Source organism: Lactuca virosa, chromosome 9, assembly GCF_052849685.1.
Source record: "Lactuca virosa cultivar CGN04683 chromosome 9, Lactuca_virosa_CGN04683_v6, whole genome shotgun sequence".
NCBI classification, from domain to species: domain Eukaryota; kingdom Viridiplantae; phylum Streptophyta; class Magnoliopsida; order Asterales; family Asteraceae; genus Lactuca; species Lactuca virosa.
Genome location: NC_136434.1, coordinates 164,802,268 through 164,807,978, shown reverse-complemented (window position 1 = coordinate 164,807,978; position 5,711 = coordinate 164,802,268). Strand labels below are relative to the sequence as shown.

General features: G+C 33.5%; 1 long non-coding RNA gene across 15 annotated transcripts; it reads right to left on the bottom strand.

The window, feature by feature from the left end:
- Nucleotides 1-668: 668 nt before the first annotated feature.
- LOC145136948 (uncharacterized) lies at nucleotides 669-3,888 on the bottom strand. Of its 15 annotated transcripts, none has more exons than XR_013720797.1 (8): nucleotides 3,351-3,880; nucleotides 3,110-3,175; nucleotides 2,865-2,907; nucleotides 2,641-2,729; nucleotides 2,335-2,381; nucleotides 2,093-2,133; nucleotides 1,590-2,023; nucleotides 669-1,500 (listed from the first exon to the last, which is right to left on the bottom strand). It is a non-coding gene; the product is annotated as an uncharacterized LOC145136948 (long non-coding RNA). The 15 variants fall into 15 exon arrangements; XR_013720802.1 differs by having other exon boundaries at nucleotides 669-865; nucleotides 987-1,071; nucleotides 1,219-1,500; nucleotides 1,590-2,381; nucleotides 3,351-3,878; XR_013720795.1 differs by having other exon boundaries at nucleotides 1,590-1,787; nucleotides 1,897-2,381; nucleotides 3,351-3,885.
- Between the last annotated feature and the right edge of the window lie 1,823 nt (nucleotides 3,889-5,711).

The following is a 5,711-nucleotide window of genomic DNA, read 5'->3' as shown; positions in this document are numbered from 1 at the left end:
TAAGTGTTTTTACGTAAAATACAAAAAATATACATAACTACGTACAAAATACGTTTATACGTTTAAAATACATAAAAATACCTAAAATTATTTTAATATACTTAAAAAAATATATTAAAAATATATAAAATATACAAAAATCTGTAAAAATTACATATATAAAATGTATAAAAAGTATTTATGCATTTGAAATAGATAAATATATTTTAAAATACTTTAAAAAATACATAAATATGTAAAATAATATAATAAAATATGTTAAAATACTTAAAAAATACATATAAATACGTAAAAAAATATGATTATATATTTAATATATTTATTTATGAATTATATATATATATATATATATATATATATATATATATATATTTACGTTTTTAATAATAATAACTAGGTGGGGAACCCCCACGTTGCGGGGGTCGGATGCGACAATTTTTTCCGTTGTTTATTCTTTGTAAATGTTATTTGATCAACTATTTGTTCATAGTTTGAGTTGCTCATTCCTTCCCTCTTTAACTGATCTGTAATAAAATAAATAAATAAGGAAAAAAAAATCAACGAATCTGTAAGCAAAGTAACAAAATTGTTAGATTACCCTCTTTAACTGAAATAGAATTAAAATGCAACACATTTTGACAAATTCTGGCAATGGAAATCATATATCATAAACCAAAATAACCAACATTCCATTCAAACTCTAAAACGGAAAGTATATTAGCAAGTAACTTCTACATGAACAACAGGTCATCATAAAGATTCATAATGAAAATGACCTTTCAGTAGCTTGGCCTCCTATATTCTACCTTCCACCTCCACTCACGTCCACCTGCAGGCTCCGATGATGCTCCTCCATCCATCCATCCTTTAAAGGATACAATAGTATTAATCACAGATGACATAAAAAATTTAAAACAAATAAATAGAAAAAACATAAAAATAAATAAAGCTAAATTTATTCAGGATCTAGTTTTTGATGGAAGTACAACTAAAAGGTGGGTAAGGGTAATCTTGTCATTTGGCTTTAGTAAATCACTCGACGATTGAAGTGGCAGGGGTGAGCGTCAGAGGCTGTTGAACAAAAAACAGAAACGGTGAGTGAAGAAGGCAGGAAAGCAACATAGTGCATTTTGATTGGTACTTTGCGAATAATAGCATTCTACTAATGTTTCTTTACACATAGAAGCAAAATACATACAAATTCTTACAAATTCATACCTATAAAGTACGTTCCTATTATGGTTAAAAACTATAAGTATGTTGCTATTATAGGAATAAGGCAAACTCGTAGAGCTTTTCGCTGTTTCCTGGACAAAATTTAGAGGCAGAATGATAATTTTTGAGTTGTTTGAAAGATCAATGTGATTGTCACCGGAGCAAATGAAGTTGGTTTTGGAAGTGGCAATTTGGCTTTACTGTAGTTCTTCCTATAACTGTAATACTTGAGATGTTCTCCATCATCCCAGCCATAATGCCAAAAATTGGGCTCGAATCACCAACCTTTTTGATTAAAATAAAATAAAATCAGAACACATCAGAAACCTGCTACACCTCCAGGGGCATTCTAGTATTTTTAAACGAACGTGTACCTTAGATGTCAACTCCACAAGGCATTTATTCCAAATCATGAAACCTTTTCTTCCATTTGATCGTGTCTGCTCCGAAATCCGCAACATCTAGCGCCAAATGTACACTTTTTCTAAGATGTCTGATGACATCAGCAATAGCTCCGGCTATCACAACCAAAGCTACTTTCTTTGTTTCTTGTGCAAGTGATGTGGTAACCTCTAAGATGTTCAGCGGCATATCGGGTTTTTTAAGTACGTTTTTGTGATCAAGATGCTTGATTAACATACAAAGCAGAAAATGTGTGTTTTGTCCCAAAAAAAAAAATACCTAGGAATGAATGAATGTATATCAGTCCATGATATTGACCATTTTTTCACTGCAAATGAGCTATGAATTCCAGATCAATGTAAACTCCTATGGCAGTGTTTGTGTTGAAGATATGTTGTACAAAAATCTGAAAAGAACAACCATCAAACATATGAAGCACATTAGTCCACATAGTGTAATTAGTAAATATTCTTACTTGATCCAGCTTCTTGACCAAGCAAGGGATCCTACTGCAACCTGCCAAGTTATTATATACGTGTGGGGGTAGGGGGCAACTTTTTTAATCACCTCGTCAAACAAAATTTATTTGTATCTCAAATTTCGCAATAAAAAGAAACTTGAAAGGATATGTCAACAGAGAGCATCAATTATATACCAAGAGGTTATTCAAATTTATTTTACATTTGGTAATTCACTCAAAATTAGAAAAGTGATTACCTTAGTTGACTCTTCTGTAATACTCTGGCATACCCGACCCCTTTAGCCTACCAAAAGAAAATATTAAACAAACATCAAAATGTAAACGGATTTTTTATATACATTGACATAAATTTTATGTTGTTTCATTTTCAATTTGGGCTATATCATGTAACGAATCAAGTAATGTTAGATTATTACTTTTACCAAATCCATGCCCAGAATTTCAGATTCCATACTATTGACCTTAACATATTATAAACAAATAGAATAAGTAATTCCATTGTCATTTTTATTTCATGTGTAGTGAAAAATATCAAAAACTACCTTCATTCTACCCATGGCAGAACAATCAAAACACCACATCGGGTTTTACTAATCTCATCCATCGGTGATTCAGTTCTGTCCCACGAAGCCTACAACCGTATAAAAGACCCCAATTTTACTGTATTGCAAACAATTACATCTGGTACAAATTGTAAAAAACATGAAAACCTTGATTATCCCTAAAACATAGTGAAATATTTTTTAACATAGTGGTTCTTGCTCACCTGGCAATCAATAAGATAGCATACCATCGCACAACACTAAAACCTTCAAAAAAAAGCCAACTTCAACATAAACAAATTGAATACAAAAAAATATTAGTGTGTGTAGAAAAATATGTGTGTGATAGTAGCACAATCACTTATTGGCTTTTATAGACATTATATATACTAAACTATAGTGAATTTAAACAACTTTATGATACCTATTATGCAGGCTGAAAAGGGAAAAGGAAGTTATTTTGAAATACCTAACATCCCTAGAAGTTCTATCTGTATCAAGCAGCATGTATCCAATTGGATCCCTAATGCTACCTCTGCAAAAGTTGAAGAAAAGAACACAATCATCAGAAAGTGGGATTTGGTATGTATATAGGATTTTGCGTTGATGGTGGATCCTGCGATGTGAGTCGGTTCTTATTTGATTCATGTGATTGAAATAGATATGATCGTGTCTTCAAAAATTACCATCGTAGGGTTAGAAGAGATTACCTATTATAAAGGGTAACTTGGGTAAGAATTGTATGAAATATCTTCACGAAGCGGCCACAGAAGGAGAGTCAGGTGTAGATGTCGAAATCAGAAGAGGCCGACGTCGGCTCTTGTTCCTGCTACTAGTCGGTGACGGTGACCGACCATATGCCGCTGCGACACCGGTTTGCTCCAAAATCGTTGCTTTCTCCACCGCCGATTTCGATTGTCGGTAATATCTTCACGAAGCGGCCACAGAAGGAGAGTCACATGTAGATGTCGAAATCAGAAGAGGCCGACGTCGGCTCTTGTTCCTGCTGCTAGTCGGTGACGGTGACCTACCATATGCCGTTGTGACACCGGTTTGCTCCAAAATCGTTGCTTTCTTGACCGCCGATTTCGCATGAGTGATGGGAGGTTTGTGGAAGAAAAGAGAGATAACGTTGACTGAAGATATTTGAGGCGGTGTGAAGGATCCGGAAGCGGATAAACCCAAACGATGATCCGTGTATAAAATAATGTAAATATTTACATAAAATGCCTAGGCACAAAAACAAAAACACAAACAACACATCCATTGGCTATTCTTGCCAAAAAGTACACAACTTCGCTATTCATAAATGTGGTCATCTTTAATATATATATATATATATATATATATATATATATATATATATATATATAATAATAATAATTGTATTAAAAGCTTCAGCATTTAAAGCATTATATTAAATTTTGAGGAATGAAATCAACAAAAAGTTTCTAGCCTAGTGGAAAGTGGGTGGCTTTGTAAGTGAGAGGTGGTGGGTTCGAATTCCACTCCCCTCATTTTCTATTAAAAATCCGATTTTTGCATATTAAAGTACATGACGCTGATGTGGCATATCACACCAACATCCACATCAACCCTTGTCCAGTTAGCATGCCATGTGGCATAGGTGACAAGCTGAACATGTCAAAAGAGATTAAAGTGTAACGTTTAGCCTGTTTCTTAGGCTTTTCTATTCAATTTTTTTTGGGACTAAGTTTGGGACTTTTCTTATGAAAACCCTAATATGGAAACCATAAAACTTTGGTGTCATGTGAATGCATGGATTTGCAAGGACAATGTTTGAGAACTCAAAACTTGAATTAACTTAAGATCAATGTCTGTTTGTAATGAAGATCCAATCAAGTCTGGTAAACCAGTTTTGTCTCGGAATAAAGATAATCAATAAAGTGCTCAAAATATGGAAAAATAATAAGTATGAAAAATGTAAAGTAATTCAAGAACAAGAAGAATGTAAGAGAGAATGATTGACTGGATGATTCTTGATTAGAGTGAAAAAGGTGTACACTTGTATCTTTGATACAAAGAGGACACCTCCTTAAATAGCCAAGGAGTAACTAAAAGACAAATATGATAAAGTACGCATGGACTTAGAGACTTCTAAAGATCAACAGGCTGACACAACTGTTGTTCTTGATCTTGTATCTTGTACCATACTAACTAAAATAAGAACAATACAAATAGTACTTGCAACAATAAATGCATTACAGAAACAAGATGTTTCTAAACTAACACTCTATCTCAGACTGGTCTTCACTTCGGAATGCTTGCTACCTCAGAAGTCTTCATCTCAGATTTCATAAGGATCACTTCTTCATGTTCTAACAATCTCCCCCCTAAGTAACCTTAGCAATCTTTTGACTTGTCACTTGGCTTCATCAAACACAAACAGGTAAGCACTCTGGAGCTAGCTTCAAACCTCTATGTACCATTGGAGATGCTCAATAAATTTCTTCTTGATGTGTTCGGAAGAATCACTCTTAGCAAAATTTGAGATGAACTTCTGAACAATCTTGGTAGGAACAAGGTGTTTTTCAAGAACTCAAAAGAATTCTTTTCGATGATTCTTTTTCTTGAGATAGACATAATCAAGTTCTGGTTCTTCAATAGGACATTCTGCTAAGATTTGAGCTTCAGGAAGCTCAGTGCTGATTTTGGCCAATAGATTTTCTATTCCGAAAAAGTGAGCAAATTTGGCATCAGATCTACAATATTCAGCAATGTAGTCCTTTAAGAAGCTGATGGCAGCGTTAAATGCTCCAATCCTAGATTTGTTTGATTGTCGATCTTTGATGTGAGCAACAATAATGAGAATATCGTTGGGATTGTGAAGGTTTGTATCGATCAGATACACTTCAAGTATGAATAACAAATAACAAACTAACCAAGAAAACATTAAACAAAAAACCAAAGAACACAAGTAATCATAAAGATGCTTTCACTAAGAAAGAATGTTCTCACCAAGAGAACGAAGGTCACAAAGACGGTCACCAAGACATTACAATTAGGGTTTCACGCTAATGTTGAATATATACGATTACAATAACTGAAAT